Source organism: Tachypleus tridentatus, chromosome 8, assembly GCF_004210375.1.
Source record: "Tachypleus tridentatus isolate NWPU-2018 chromosome 8, ASM421037v1, whole genome shotgun sequence".
Lineage (NCBI taxonomy): Eukaryota > Metazoa > Arthropoda > Merostomata > Xiphosura > Limulidae > Tachypleus > Tachypleus tridentatus.
The window spans coordinates 135,727,161-135,744,098 of NC_134832.1; the positions used below are offsets into that span (position 1 = coordinate 135,727,161).

The following is a 16,938-nucleotide window of genomic DNA, read 5'->3' on the forward strand; positions in this document are numbered from 1 at the left end:
TACTTCAATAAGTTTCTTTCGCTGTTAACGAGGCTATCTTAAAAAAAATTTGATTTTGACTTCAAATCAGGAAAACTGTCTCCAGTTAACAGAGCATGTGACTCCCCACAATGTCGGGAAATCCAATATTGTTTTCTTTGTTGTGAATCTCTTTGATCCTATCTTTCTGCTAGGAAAGATCTCGCGGGAGCACCCGAGTCTCTGTTTCGTCCGTTAGACCGTCTTTTAAAGCACATTTTTTACCTACACTTTATACCTCATAGGCATAGTCAGACAGTCGTCTTTTATCGATATTTTACATTTACAGGTTCAACTTACCTTTGCGTTCCCTTCTTCGCGCTATTCAAAACTGTATTTACAAAATTTTCGTGTATTTTGTCGACTTGAGATTGTTTTCTAATTTGATGACGTCATTCTCTGACATCACACAAAATCTGTTAATTACTGGGGCTTAGGTAATACCGAGACACCATTCAACTGGCAACGTATCATTATCCTTTTAGTCTTTGAATCTGTTTCTCTGTTTTCTGTTGAACACATCTAGTTCGTAACGGTATTTAAAGATACAAAGAGACAGAGACCTACGTGAGCAAGATAAAAATTCTTTTTAAATTAACTTTTCTTCTCCGATGAAATAGATGTTGTTACGTGACCCTTATTAACATCATCGCGTGACTAATAGTTGCACGTATCGTATTTTGCGGTGTATAATTTCCTGTTACAGTGAGGACGTGTACACATGTTACAGACGAAGAAATATTGTCATGAACATTACGTGGTATGCCTTATGTAGCTGTATCAGACAGTCTGGCTAAATAAGCATCTTATGGAAAATTAATTTTAGGCTTAACAGTGTCTTGGAATTAGGATGTTGGAGGCAAAATTAAACATTTACAGTTCCACACATTAAGCTATTTCAGTATTATTTCAAACATGTCTTAAACTGCTGGGATTCGTATATACATATATAAATGGTAATTTTTAATTAACTAAAGAACTATTTTACCGTGAGTTTACAGCAGTGGGTAGTGACTCCCAAAGAGTTCGCGAGATGATTTTCAGAGGGTGGGGGTCACGAGCTGTCAACAGTCTTCTCTTTCAGTCCTTTAGATGTACATATCATCCTTATAGGGATAATAGAGGGGAGGGGGTCGTGATGACCAAAGCCAGAACGTAGAGATCGTCTGGCAAATCCGATTGCGAAATACTGACTTAGAGTGAATTAATTATTTTAGAATGTTACATAGTTTTAAATAAAAGTAATAAATCGAGACATCAAACTTTTTACTCGCACAATAATTTATTTGTAAAGTTCCAAAATAAAAGTTTAAAAAAATCATCAGAAACTCTACACGTTTCGCTGGAAGTAATTTCATCATCATCAGGAGAACCAACTGTCTGTTTTACGTCACGATGTGACATAGTTACCATCAATCTAACCCACGGACAATAAAACTTGAAGTTTTATTAAACATTTATGTAAGTTTACCAGGTGGCCAGGTCGTTAAGGCACTCCATTCGTAATATGAGGGTGGTGGGTTCGAATCTCAGTCACACCGAACATACTCGCCCTTTCAGCTATAGGGAGCGTTAAAATTGGACGGTCAATCCCACTGTTTGTTGGTAAAAGAGTAGCCCAAGAGTTGGTTGTGGGTGGGGATGACTAGCTGCCCTTTCTCTAGTCTTAAAGTTCTAAATAAGGAACGGTTAGTGCAGATGGCCCTCGTGTAGCTTTGAGCGAAATTCAAAACAAACCAAAGTTATAACTTGTGAAACAAAGATGGCGTCATAAAAATGCATTCAAATCTCAATTTTCTAATTATACTTTTAGCAATTTTGTAAAACTAACTAAACATACGCTATAAAAGTTATACATTCCTACAGGTGTCCTTGTAGAAAAAAAGAGAGATTAAAGAAACTGCTAAATAATACGATTACTGGCTGCTAACTACAGCTACTAACTGCTTTATAACTGAAGTTGATCACGTTATTTTGTAACTAGATGCTGGAAATAAGCTGAATCGTTCGATATTGGTTTTCGTAAGAACCAACTAGACGATATAACGTAACAGCAACCCCGAGGGTAACTAAATTGTCCACTATTCTAATAAAGATTTCCATTTAGAAGAGTATATATTAGCATGTAAAGTATATCTTGTTTATAGCATGACACCATTAAAGACCATCTTCGCTCAGTATCTGAGTTTATCAGTTTAATGGTGTGGAGGGTGGTTGTTTTTGTTGTTTTACTCCAATCGTAAATTTATGAAACTGACGGGCTAGCAGAAGGCTGCCCTTTCTTTGGTCAGAAAAAGTAGTCAAACATTGGAGGTATGTGTGTATGATCTGGTTGCAATTGGATTACAACATACAAATACGGTTTCAGTCATTTCTTAGTTTGTTTGTAGTTGAGCACAAAGCTGCATAATGGACTATCTGTGCTGTGTCCTCCAGGGGTATCAAAAACAGTTGTTGTTTTTTCGTTATAAGTCGTTAGGCTTATCGCTGAGCCACTGACGATAGGTAGACAACAAAGTTACCCGCGCTCTGTCTACCTGGAGTATCGAAACCTGATTCTTAGTGCTATAAGCCTACTCACTGTCTTACAATTGAGCCACCAGATGGCTTATTTGCTAGTTAGTAAGGTGTATAATATAATAGCTGTCGGAGCATTGTATTCAGAGATAATATGTTTGTGACACTACAGAACATGGTTTATTTTGTTTCCAGTTAGAGGTTAAACCAATCTTGTTTTACACTAAAACCAACCGTGCTATAGTTTCTAGATATATTAAATGTATCTTGTAGAAATTTCAATATATTGTCTCTGGTTCAAGGCCTCTTTGAACGATTAATTAGGCCTATTCTATTTTTAAAGTCGGATTTTTAAAATAGGATCTAAGAAGACAAAATGTTACATGGTCTATCACAGTTGTGCAAAACCAATGATAATAATTTTGAGTTATCTTTGGTTCGTAAAATCTTAAAAATGAACGTTACAGAATTAGTTTCATCCAATTTGTTTTTATTTACATGACTTTTGTCATATATGAAATTATTAACTGGTAGTAGTTGAATCATTTACTTATTTCAAAAAGCGTGATTCATGTTAACCATCATTTACTTATTTCAAAAAGCGTGATTCATGTTAACCATCATTTATTTACTTCAAAAAGCGTGATTCATGTTAAACATCATTTACAATATTTCACAAAGCATGTTAACCAATTATAAAAGTTAAAAAAATTTTGACTGTTACTTACACACTTCGTACAGCATCAATTACATCACTTTAACATTTCTGGTAGAGATCTTTGGCTTAGTGCGACCTATTGGTTATTGTGCTGGACTGTGGATGTATGGTTCACGCCCTGTAACAGCACCCCACTCTCACCCTAAAATAATTTGTGCTTCGCACATGGGATTCATGGGCGTGTTATTAGAGTGATTATAATATTTAAATAATTGGTGTGGTAAAAGAAGCCCAGGAGCTGGCGGTGGGTGGCGTTAACTAATCCGCCTTCCGTTTAATCTCTCATTTCATATTTAAGGAGGACAAGTGCAGATAATCCACATGTATCTTTGCAAGAAATTAAACAAACAAACTGTTAGAACTGAAAAGTACCTTCTTAATATATTCATTGAACAGGATAGAATATTATTATTTTATTATGATATTTATTATTACCTGAAATTATCAGTAGAAGGCTATACACTGAATACAACTCAAACAATTTTAATTTTAAAAAATGGTTTTGTTTGTTTGTTTTGGAATTTCGCACAAAGATACTCGAGGGCTATCTGTGATAGCCGTCCCTAATTTAGCAGTATAAGACTAGAGGGAAGGCAGCTAGTCATCACCACCCATTGCCAACCCTTGGGCTACTCTTTTACCAACGAAAAGTGGGATTGACCGTCACTTTATAACGCCCCCACGCCTGGGAAGGCGAGCATGTTTGGCGCGATTTGGGCGCGAACCCGCAGATTACGAAGCGCACGCCTTAACGCGCTAGGCCATGCCAGGCCTTTTAAAAAATGGACTTAAAATGTCACAGAAGATAACTATAATTATATAAACTGAATCAGTCACTTGAATTTAATAACATTTAAATACAAACACTTGAACCAAACACACACAGATCGAAGTGAACAATATCAATTCTCAGAACATAAAAGTAAAAATAAACAGCAATGTATAACAATAACTTTGTATCTCCTACGTTCAGCGTTGACGAAGCCTTTTATTCAGTACCAGAGCTCATCAAGCCAGTTGGGATGCGCTGAACACGATTCTTCTTATTTATACTATCAAATTATGGTGTGAAATGGATTAAATTAGACAAGTGTACACTTTTATCAGTTTTATGTTATTCATTTACAAATCATAATGGAAATAATGAGTAATAACACAGTGTTATTTATTTACTTTAACAACACAAGATTAACTTAATTTTGGAAAAGAGAATAACCTGTAGTATATTTCAGGAAACAACAAAACTCAATTAATTCAAGTTGCATTGGAATGAAACATATTTAAACTGAGGGGACAATACAAGTAGTTTGTGTTATTTATTTAGTTTCAGGTCCGGCATGACCAAAGGGTTAAGGTGTCCGACTCGTAATCCGAGGGTCGCGACTTCGAATCCCGGCCGCACCAAACGTGCTTACCCTTTCAGTCATGGGGGCGTTATAACGTTACGGTCAATCCCACTATTCGTTAGTAAAAGAGTAGCCCAACAGTTGGTCGTGGATGGTGATGACTAACTACCTTCCCTCTAGTCTTACACTGCTAAATTTGGAACAGCTAGCGCAGATAGCCCTCGTGTAGCTTTGCGCGAAATTCAAGAACTAGCTTTCCTAAACTTTCGTCATCCACGCCCTCTTTGAATAAATGTTTTTTGTGCGTTTTTTTTTTAAAAGTTAAAAAGTGAGTTAAGTGACACGATATAATACACGAATACGCATTACAATACTATATATGTTGTAGTAATTACTTATTATTCTGTGTAACGAAAAATATGTTAATACACTTGATGTGGTTTTGCATTATTGACTTTATTCTAATCGCTCTCTTCCCAAATAGATTATTTACTTTGGGAAATGGTGCAGTGAGTTTTTAATTTCGACTACTTATAGATTTCATTAAATGCTCTCTGATTTTGTTTAATTTCAACAGATAATGATCAATTACAATCCCGACCAGCAGTCTATGAAGCTGTTTGTTTTCTTGCAGCAAAGCCACATCGCTACTATATGCTGAGCCCAGCGCTGGGAATCGAACCACTGATTTTAGTGTTATAAACCCGTAGATTTACCGCTGTACTAGCGAAGGGCTACGAAGTTACTGTTAAAAGATAAATATAAACAAGCCTTTTTCTGAGGACCAGTAGATAATGTTCAGCTGGTAGGATTAACTAGGAAAAAGGTTTTCGAAACATAAATTGATTATTTCAAACACGTTACGTAAAGAAAATATTAATAATAATTTGGTGGGAGTTAACACGTGCACGCCCTACTGTCAAATCACACGGTAGTGTGTCGTGAGGCCTGAAGAAAATGCTGCAGAGAACACACTGTGCGTTATATTCACGAGAAGTGATAGTTTATTGGTTTTCCACCTTCTATATCTGAGAATGTGATAATTCAAAGCACCACATATTTTAAGTGGATGTGTGGTACTGAACCCTTATTTCACACACTAAATTTCTAGACAATCCATTAAGAAATATCTGAGATATAGCATCTCCAATTTTGGTTAAGTTCCCTTATTTTGTCTTATTCTTTGCACCAAAAGTAAGGAAACTTTATTTGTCAGGAAGACATACTCAACTTTCATGGATTTCATTTTTTTCAGATTTGGTACGTTGATAGGTATTTACAACGTACAATTAAAAGACTCATTTAGTGTAAAAATAAGCCATATATGAAAAGTTATTTAACAAAAATTACCCAAATTTGACGAAAATGTTTGCGCATGCCTACGCAAAAAGTTACATGAGTTATCAGTCTTACATTACAGCTTATCCTAAGAGTAAAAGTGGACTGTTTTTAGTTTTCTGTCACTTTGATTACAGATGGCTGATTTAGAGAAGGAAAACTATAAAGTGAAAGCACGTGCAGATACATAAGTGTAAGCTAGGCCAAGCAAACTAGATTAGCAGTTTCTAGCTCAAGTTTCCAAAAAATCATACAAGTGGTCGGTTCTTAATCATTATTCATTACTAAAGTTTAAGGACAAGTTTGTTAAAGTCATATGTAATTATTCTAAGCAAAGAGTGTCTAGCGTCAAGTGATATTATCATTTAGCATAAATACTTATACTCGATACGGTTGTATCGATTGCATGGGGGTGATGACAAGAAACTGTTAATCTAAATTCCACTGCGTTACTATAAAGGATGCCATTAACACTGTTTCAGAGAGGAAAAACTACCATCATATATTTTAAGTAAATCTGGTGGTTCTCCAATGTTAAGGTCTGTTCCGAATAATATACGGTTGTAAAGCTAATATCAGTTATTATCTACTGTTACTTTCTTACTTGCTGTGATTTGTTGGTATATATTAACAAATAGTCATAATATTTAATCAAAATAGGCCCGGCATGGCCAGGTGGGTTAAGGCGTGCGACTCGTAAGCTAAGAGTCACGGGTTCGCATCCCCGTCGCGCCAAACATACTCGCCCTTTCAGCCGTGGGGGCGTTATAATGTGACGATCAATCCTACTATTCGTTGGTAAAAGAGTAGCCCAAGAGTTGGCGATTATGACTAGCTGCCTTCCCTCTAGTCTTACACTGCAAAATTAGGGACGGCTAGCGCAGACAGCTCTCGACTAGCTTTGCGCGAATTTCAAAACAAACAAATAAATTTAATCAGAAATACCTTAGGTGTGAAAAAAGGTGCAGCCAAAAAAAATTCTGTGTGCGACTTAAATGAAATCAAAACTAGCTAACAGTTTGGCCGCCATTTTAATTTCATTCCTTTAAATCACACAGTGAATCATTTTCTATCCGCATTTTTTTCATACCAAAAGTGCTTTTGATTAGATTGTTATTATCCATAGCTATAAGTTCAGACTGAACGATCTATACAGTATAGAACATGAGCCTTCTATTAGTATTCCAAGTCCTGCCTTTACAGTAGTTCAAAATATTTATTCTTAGTATCAGGACACAAAGTCCCGAAAGGGTTACTTTCACTTGACCTCGAAAAACTAATGCCATACCAACCTTTTACTGTAACAGCAACAAAACCCACAACACAATGAAACCCAAACCGTCTTTTAAAACTCGTAGCATGCAATTTCTGTCTCATGCTGTTATAGACAACATATGTACAATTCGTTTACCATTTAATCACTGAAACTGGAAACTAACCATGATTAATCTACCTTGGGATTTTTTTATGCCATGCTTAGCTACAAAGGTAACGATTTAGGATATCACCATGACAACCGTCCGTACTATAACCATGAAATTGATTTGGTCTGTGATTTGTTTGTCTTGAATTTTGCATAAATTTACACGATAGTTATCTGTTTTAGCCGTAGCCTAATTCAGTAGTGATTCACTAAAACGAAAGCAGTTAGTGAACACCACCCACCGCCACCTCTTGTGGTACTCTTTTACTTACAACAGAATGACTGACCATCACATTGTAACACCTTGAAGGTTGAAAAGGTGAGCATGTTCAGTGACGGGGATTCGAACTCGCGACCTGCAAACTACGAATCAGTTCCCCGACCACCAACCAGGCCTTCGTGTAATGTAAGTTGAAAGCTTGGAAAGTAATATGCGTGAATTAAACTGTAGCGGATAGTAAGACAACTAGAATGAATTACCATTGCAACCTCAGGTAGGACGCAGAATTAACGTAGTTGTAGAAACACGTTTTGGAAAGTTTAAGGTGATTGTTGAAGTGTCAAAATGAGACATTGAGAACTACCATGTTGCAGCATTCGGTGTGAAGAGTGTGAAAATAACCTATGAGAGGCTAAAGGGAAACAAGGTCAACAGAAACCTGAGTACATCTCTTCATACTTAAGTTGTCTTTTGTTTGTCCAGCGGTGAGCACAAAGCTACATAATGGATTATTTCTACTGTGCTTACTACGGGGTTTTAACACCCGGTCTTATCGTTTTAAGTCTTCAAACTTACCACTGAGCTACTACTACTAAAAATATCAGGAACGTGAGATACTTTGTGCAAATTATTATGGAAAGAAAACACGTTAATATGATCCTGAAAGAAACCGAAGGGCAACGCCATCTATGTGATCTCTCTTCACATTACCAACTGATCAAATAGCTTTCAGTGGCACAAGGATTATAAGTTGATATCTTGGCGATGTGTAAGTGACAGGTACAAAAAAGAAATGTATTACCCATTTTTGATAATTACATTATCCGCATTGGCACAAAATTAACATAGTATGTTGGCAAAACTTCATATTAAAATATGTTACATTGTTCACTAGCTTCATGAACGGATTTACATCTGTGTTACTACAGTCAAATGCACTATCTATTGAATATGATTGGTCACGGTGGATAACAGCTTATAGGGAATAATATACTTTAAATGGAAATGTACCTGTGAAGAGCTGGTTACACTAAAATGAACATTCGCTAACCTGTACGTACATTTTAAATAGCACGAGATTACAGCACGTGCTTCTTTATGCCTTGTCATCTTCATAAGCTACTCTTTTTAAAAGGCAGATTTCGGTTTCGCTTTCTCACTGTATGATAGATTGAAGGTTCGGTTAAAAGAGTGTAGAATATCTTAAGGAACTGCACTCGTGTATGCTGCTAGGCTAAGTTTTACAAGACGTAGATTTAGTTTCGCGTGAAAGTTGGGATTGTGAAAGGTTTTTAAGCAGTCGAGGCGATGAACTGCAATAAAAAACAAAGTTTATGATTGTATTTGTGCCTCAAGAATTAGTTTGTTGATGTAGTAAGTCGTGCTGAATTATTCATTCTTGGACGTTTATTTCGTGCAGTGTATTATGAAGCAAGTTATACCCGTTTTATTCAATTTAAGTGGTACGTATAAAGAGACGCACTTTACAGATAAATAATTACAGCAACCTTTGATCTTTTTTCTACTTCTGTATCTCAGAGCTTAGAGTATAAGCTGACGAAAAATTCCACCACCATATTTCTATAAAGCAATACTTGAGAAATCTTATATGTATACGAACATGCAACTGCTACATTGACGTAAGAAATAAAACAAAGATAATTCTGTTTATTGAAAATAGAAAGTTTTGTTGTTTTTAATTGGTCATAGAGAATAATGACGTGAGCAGAACTGTTTGTAAGTCACCATTATAGATATTAGATAACCTTAAACCTCACTCTGTATCGGGTAGGAAGCATTATAGTGGTTAGCTTGTCGGTCTTAGAACGCGAGGGTTCATGGTTTGCGACCCGTTGCTACAAAATTACGCTCCGCGTTTTGGGACTGTGAGTGCGTTATAAACGTAACTGTCAAATTCCAATATTCAGTTAGACAAGGCTGTTCCCGGGTAGGACAGCAGTAGGTTTGAAGACCTACAACAAGTCCAGGATTCGATTGGTGGACAAATTTGATATCACAACATAGATTTACCGTGAAAAAAACCCCTAAAAAAACGGATAAGACAGATTTAAGAGATGTTCAGTAGCGGTTTTCCCTCTGGTCCAGTGTTGCTCTAACGGTGGGTCGCAAGAAGGGGTGACGAACTGTCTGCGCTGAGTCAATATATAGATATATTTTTTTTCAGTCATCAGGTGCACATATCATGACGAACTGCGTCAAGAAATATCATTAATATTTCCAACATTCGGGTGCGTCTTGTGATTTATTAAATTTAGAGAAATCCACGTTGTTCGTCCAAGGGTTACGTTTATTTACAAAAACCAAAATGGAATCTTCGATACCCGCTAGGCCCGGCATGGCCAGGTGAGTCAAGGCACTCGACTCATAATCTGAGGGTCGCAGGTTCGAATCCCCCGTCGCACCAAACATGCTCGCTCTTACAGCCGTGGGGGCGTTTTAACGTTACAGTCAATTCTACTATTCCTTGGTAAAAGAGTAGCCCAAGAGTTGGCGGTGGGTGATGATGACTAGCTGCCTTCCCTCTAGTCTTACACTGTTAAATTAGGGACGGCTAGCACAGATAGCCCTCGAGTAGCTTTGTGCGAAATTCAAAACAAACAAACAAACCCTTCCACAAATGGTATAGTACATAACACACCATTAAGCGTTGAGTGTGAAAAGCGTTAGCATTATTATTTAGGTATAAAATAAGCTCAAGTTATTCAAACCACTGAAATTGGAAACAAACTTAATAACTCCTGTGTACAAAGTTCCTGAATTAATTCTTAGCATAATGACTTGTATCAAGCACAGATTTTATCGTGGTTATTCAACTGACTGAGAAAACACAATGATAATGTAATACAGTATAGCATATTAGAATGATGAAGTAATACAGTAGGATGCTAGAAGGATAAGGTAATACAGGAGTTTGTTGGGATAATATGGTCATTATAAGTTTAATCGCATTAGAAGGTGTACAAGTTAAACAAACAACTGTGTTCCAGTTACTTGATGTAGTTTTTTTTCTTGACAACGAAAAACAAAAATATTAACCTCCATTGGAAAACTGTCTTCATTAGAAAAATTTCAACCAATAACGTTTCACGAGGTCTAGGCACACTTGAGAGGCAAGTGTTTATAAAGAATACGATGCTTTACGTGTCCTGCAAGATAGTATCAAGCTAATACGGAAGTTGGTATTAGGAGACCGGAAGTTGTAGAAACGGAAAGCAAGCCTAATTTGTTTGTCAACGAAGCTAATAGTTCAAATTCACAACCAAATTAAAATTATTTCTCTCTTTTTCTCTTTTTTGTTTTCTCTCGAGTTTAATATTAGTTATTTCAGTAATCGGAATGGGTTGATTAGAATATCTTATTTCGTCATATTAAGCATATTCTTAGTTCTAAATCACCTAGGTCTGGGCTAAGATTTTGAAGTGCTGTTCTGATGGTTTGGTTTAGCAAAATTTTGAAATTAATATTGTAATATGTTAAATGCAGAATATTTCAAGACAGGTGTTGAAGTTACTACGAATTTCAACGAAGATCTGGAAAGGACAATAATGGTGTACATTGACTATCTGGAAAAACTTAACCTGAATGCTGAACCTCAACTCTTCAGATATGACACTGTTGTAGATCATGAGGACACTGAAGAGAATATATTAGTGGCCTTGATAACCTGATTATAGACAACTAGTGGTGACTTCAAGTAGGATACTATGGGTGTTCGTGTTGAGATCATGTAAAAGTAAGACTGTATTCGATTTAAAAGTCAGAATGAAAGTCGAAGTTAATCCTGAAAAATTATAAGGCATTGATTGTGGTATCTGTTATTTAATAATATACGAAATGAATCAACATGTGTAAAACAAGAAGTTACAAACTGAATCAACATGTATGAAACGAAGAGTTACAAAATGAATCAATAGGTAGAAAACAAGAAGTTACAAACTGAATCAACGTGTAGAAAACAAGATGCTACAAACTGAATCAATATGTAGAAAACAAGAAGTTACAAAATTAATCAACGTGTAGAAAACAAGATGCTACAAACTGAATCAATATGTAGAAAACAAGAAGTTACAAAATTAATCAACGTGTAGAAAACAAGATGCTACAAACTGAATCAATATGTAGAAAACAAGAAGTTACAAACTGAATCAACGTGTAGAAAACAAGATGCTACAAACTGAATCAATATGTAGAAAACAAGAAGTTACAAAATTAATCAATGTGTAGAAAACAAGAAGTTACAAAATGAATTAGTATTCAGTAAGTTAAAATCATTTTTCAGTTGAGGAATGTTCCAACAAGGTTAATATGAAACTGTTGCTCGAGAGAGGAAGTTCGAACTGCAAAATAATGTGCTGAAAGTAGAGGAAGACAAAGTCTTTTCATTGTTTGTTTTGAAGAGAAAAGATTAGCCTAAAGTTTCCTATTCAGAGCCTGATCTCAGAAATTACCACGAAACAAGTGTCGTTACTTCGAATAAATCGAATGTGGAATGATACTGACACGAATGACAATGCCAATGTCATAGAATATTCTGTTACAGAAAAGAATAGTGACCATCTACAGCCAGATGTACTCACTACTGAAAGAACACTTTCGAAAATGTTCCTGATAAGTAACAATAGCTCAGAGACTTTGATGCTAATACCTTAACTGAGGATTGCGTATCAGTTGAAAACTTTGGGTTAGCTCTTAGAGCAGAGCCTCTACAACACTCTAAAGGTTTCCATTTTCCAATATTTCTTCTAAACTCTTCGCTTAAAAATAAGGAATACAATAAACGTGCCTGGCTGGCTTGCTTGGGGTAATATTAAGCAAACGTTTTTAATGATTATTTTCAGGTCAACTTCTCGTCAAGACTCATCTGTGAAAAGGCTGGTTGCTAACGACAGGCTCGAAGAAACTTTATGATAAGTTCCCAGAGCGTAGAAGAAATGTTCGCCATAAGAAATGCTACACTGAATGTCTTGAGTTAGAGGGAAGTTTTGGGGTAAACTCCAGTTTTGGCTCGCAGCTTGAACAAAATATTTTTTCAAGAGCAGTTGAATGAAATGATATCCTGAAGAAGGGTACAGATGTTGTCCTGTCACTTTTTGTGGATCATCACAAATGATTGGTGCGTCTGATAATGGTCATTTTTAAAGAGTAATTTAGCTGCTCGGTCATTACGAACTAGTTCTAAGGAAGCACGAAGAGAGATTTTTAGAATCTCAGTGAGCAATAATTGTCTGTGAGATGAGTACCAAAATGGATCCATAGCAACTTGTGCTCACTATATATGTCACGTTCATTTAGAGGTAAAACATCAACAAAATACTTTGCTATCATTGTAGATGGAACACCTAATTTGTTTCATTAAGATCAGACAACTAGAGATATGCACCCATTTCATCAGAAAGATGTTTCTTTGTTATTTAAGAAAGTTTTCTAAGATTTATTGATTGAAACAGGAAGACCAAGGCTGATATTTCTAATCGAATACTTGATTATTTAGCTGGTCGTGAAATTTCAATAACGAATTGTAGAACCCAAGAATATGCCAATGGATCCAACGTATAAAAGTCCTACCCAGCTCATGTATGGTAACTCGAATTTTAGTGTTATGTGTCATAAGGCTTATCACTGAACCACGAAATAAAACACTATTATTCACTAAGATACTTCTACTACAATTATTGTAACATAAACAACAGCGTATAATATACAATATAAAGAATACACTTTGCAATATAGATATTCACGTAATGTTATTTAAATAATATAGCACTCTATTGCACACGTAACATACAGTGCAAATATAAAAACGTAACACTTAGCTAACACGATTAACTTCCGTGTTTTATATTTTCCTGTCTCCCCCTCCTGAAACAATAATCGTGACGTCATTGTTATTATTTTGATTGTAAATTTTGTTTTAACAGTCAGCCTCGATTGAAATTAAGTAGAAACATGAAATCGACCATCCCCAGTGATTTTGTTATTTATATTTGGTGACATCAGTGTGTCTAGAGCCAAGACCAGGACAGTGTACGGAAGGCAAAAGTTTCACAGTTTTACATTAAGTAAATTAGATTTCTTACCTAATAGTTGGCTAAAACAATTATCAATGTTTCGTTTGTATTACTACCTCAAAGTTTTAACTGGTTCGGTCGTGGATTAATGGTTAGCGTATATGGACTGTGAATATGCGGATATACAGTTAGCATTTCAGTCGCGAAGGAACATGCGTCCCAGTTTTGTAGCCAGGAGGGCTCTATAAACATGAGAGTCAAACCTCACTGTTCAATCAAACAAGAATAGTCCAAGAGTTGGCGGTGGATGCTGTTTGTTAGCTGCCTTTTGTGTAACTTTGCGTGAAAGCTCTAATAACAACAAAAGATACTATATAATAGGCTTGTGTGTTTGCTGAGTTTCGCATAAAACTACTTGAGGGCTATCTGTGCTAGCCCTCCTGATGTTATAAATAATAGACAACAGGGAAGGTAACTAGTCAACACCACCCAGTTTACGACTACTTTTTACCAACGAAAGTGGGGTTGACGCTCAAATTAGAAGGTTCCCACCGTTGAACGGGCGAGTGTATTCAGTGATAGGATTCGAACCCGTAATCCGCAGATTGCCTGATAGAAGAACATACCTTTAGATTTACCTTCTAACATCGATAAAAGGTCTCTTATAGAAAGTTTCTCTAATAAAATATACGATATTTGTTTGTTTCAGGAATGTTTACGCGTAGCTGTCCCTAATTTTGAGCTGATAAATGAGGGGGGGAGTCAACTAATGAACAGCACCTACCCCTAACTCTTCTGTTACTCTTGTGCAATCCAAAAGGGGTAATTTAACTGTCGTTCCCGAAGTAATGCTAAGCTTTTTTTTTTTTTTTACGGCAATAGGCTGCATACCATGAATCTTTGGATCCATAGTCCAAATATATGTCAATCACTAGGCCACATCCGTCCCTCTGCTTTATGGATAAAGCTCATTTCAATGAAATGATGGCTCACAGATTAGGCTATATAACAGTTGTATTCGGTTTCTCTAAATTATATTAAAGTGACCATCTTGAGATAATGGTACTGGTAGTACTGGGAATGGTGTTGAGATGTTAAGCTATAATCTCAGTAAGTAGGATCAGTGGCTGCATTGTCTTTATTTCGACTGCTTGATACATGCAAATAAAACAAACATTAGAATTGGTAATGGATATCATCTGTATGTTTTAAATCTAAATTTCCTAAATTATTTATGAACCAAATTATTTGTGGTTATGGGTTCCCTAACAAATACAAGCAATACAAAAACACTTAAACAAAAATACTCGACAATGGTGAATTTAGTTCCGCTAATGACTGCAGGGTTCCTGCTTCTATTTTACATCGGAAATGGACGAATTCACTTACTTTTATCAGCTCTTTATACAGAGTACCGTAACAGGTGAAAAAAGAAAAAATCATTATGGCACAATATGTGTGAACTCTACTAGTAACCATCATATTTGATGGTTAAACACAAAAATTAACACGTGAATGGTTAAGCTTCTGTAAAGTTGTTGGCCATCTTTGATATATGACCAGCGCAGGTGAAGGCTAAGAGGTGTTTTGTTTTTTTTTCCCTCTGTTTGTGGTTTTACTACCTCTGAACTTGACATTTTGAGTTTGACCTTTGGCAACAAAGGTTTAAATGACCTGTACTATAATATCTTGTATTATTCTCGGCTGATTTTTACATCTACCTCAACACGTGATGTGTAGAAAGAAAAACATCAAAACAGATAAGTGCACGCTATGTTTACGTCTATAGATTTTTAAAGTGCAACATAATAGATGTACCAGAAATTTGATTACTGGAAGCCACTATGTGTATACACTATATATATTCAAGCAACGGCGCGGTTTCTGTTGGATTCTCATGTCGCCACCTGACTCACTAGTTTTTATGCTGTTCTACTTATTGCTTAGTCATACCATGACAGGTGAAATAAATGAACCAAATCGGGTTCGTTACGTAGCGAAGGAATATTTGAGAGGTCTTACCCTTACGTTTCCGTGAGAGAAGCGACAGCCTACGTTAATAAACCTTCGAACATACATGTGTGGTATTAAAAATAGCTGGAGGGAAACAAAAAGCTGAGGTCATGGATCGTGAGCTGCTCACCTTGTTTTCACTCTATTCTTTACACCCTGCTGACGAGAGTAGACCTGAATCGCTGGAAAACAACTCAGAACCGGAAAACTCGGAAAACCACGACAACAACACGAGAGTTTTCTTCTAAATTCCCTATCTAGTTGACAGGTAAAAACTTTAACTTGTATGCAACGTTTCGATTCTGAGCTTGCTGGGAACGAGAAGATAGAAATCGCAGGCACAAGGCCGACGAACCACTGCGAACTGAGGTGGCCGCTGGCGCGTCTACTATGACCAGCTCTCGATCTAAGGAGAGGACACCAGTATTAAATATGCAAAACCAGTAGGCGAACGAACGCATTCATCGCGCTAGGGTATTAGCAATGGTAATGAGAAGAGTAGGAATGCATTGTAAATTAAGCTAGTTGTTACTGTGCTGGCAGAGCACGCAAGAGCCTCGATTAATATTTTATAGCATTTCTCTCCTACACACAACTAAGACGCTCGGATGTAGAGTTACTGCGTTGGAAACGCAAAAAAGAAGCCAACGTCTTTTGAACGTGAGATGAATAAGCGAAAACCTAGTTTCATCCAGCTAGTTTGGACCAGCGGCTCTTAAAATAAGCACTTGGAAGAAAGAGCAAAAGGAAACACTGATGATGATTTACAAAAAAAAACAAAACGTTCAACTATTCGCGTAAACGAAAAGTCCCAGCTAAGGAAACAACGAATAATTCTAATATTTTTGGTCGTGTTTGTTTAAAGATATGAATTCTCATGTGGCAAGTAAAAATTTTACTAAGTTTGGTAGTCAAGCCCTAAAATTATATTTTATGGAACAAATACTAATCGTTTGTAACAGCCACATAAATTTTATAGGTCACTAAGTTTTGCTCGTGCTATGCTGATTTCGGAATATTATCTAGGAACTCATGAAAGCTGAGGCTGGTAACGTTAAGAGCTTCAAGATACTCTTGTGTCAATTAATAACAAATTAATTGATTAAAGTTTCTGTTAATATTATGAAACATCGAATCCGTTTAGAAGAAACGTCACCACGTATTCCTTTTAATATGTCTATTAATAATGTGGATATCAAGAACTATACGTAAAACAGTTACAATCTGACATGCTGTTTGGTAATTAAAATCTAATTGTGCGCCGTTTGACTTTTGCGAAAGAAATTGGTGTAGTAAAACGCAGTAACACCGTAATG

The 16,938-nt window shown here is 36.2% G+C and overlaps 2 long non-coding RNA genes across 5 annotated transcripts in view; both read right to left on the minus strand.

Moving 5' to 3' along the window:
- The window catches only part of LOC143223578 (uncharacterized), a 187,403-nt gene that overhangs the window by 132,058 nt on the left and 38,407 nt on the right, over positions 1-16,938 (minus strand). The window lies entirely within an intron of this gene.
- On the minus strand, positions 3,143-16,042 carry LOC143223579 (uncharacterized). The gene is made up of 2 exons (XR_013012970.1): positions 15,753-16,042; positions 3,143-4,305 (listed from the first exon to the last, which is right to left on the minus strand). It is a non-coding gene; the product is annotated as an uncharacterized LOC143223579 (long non-coding RNA).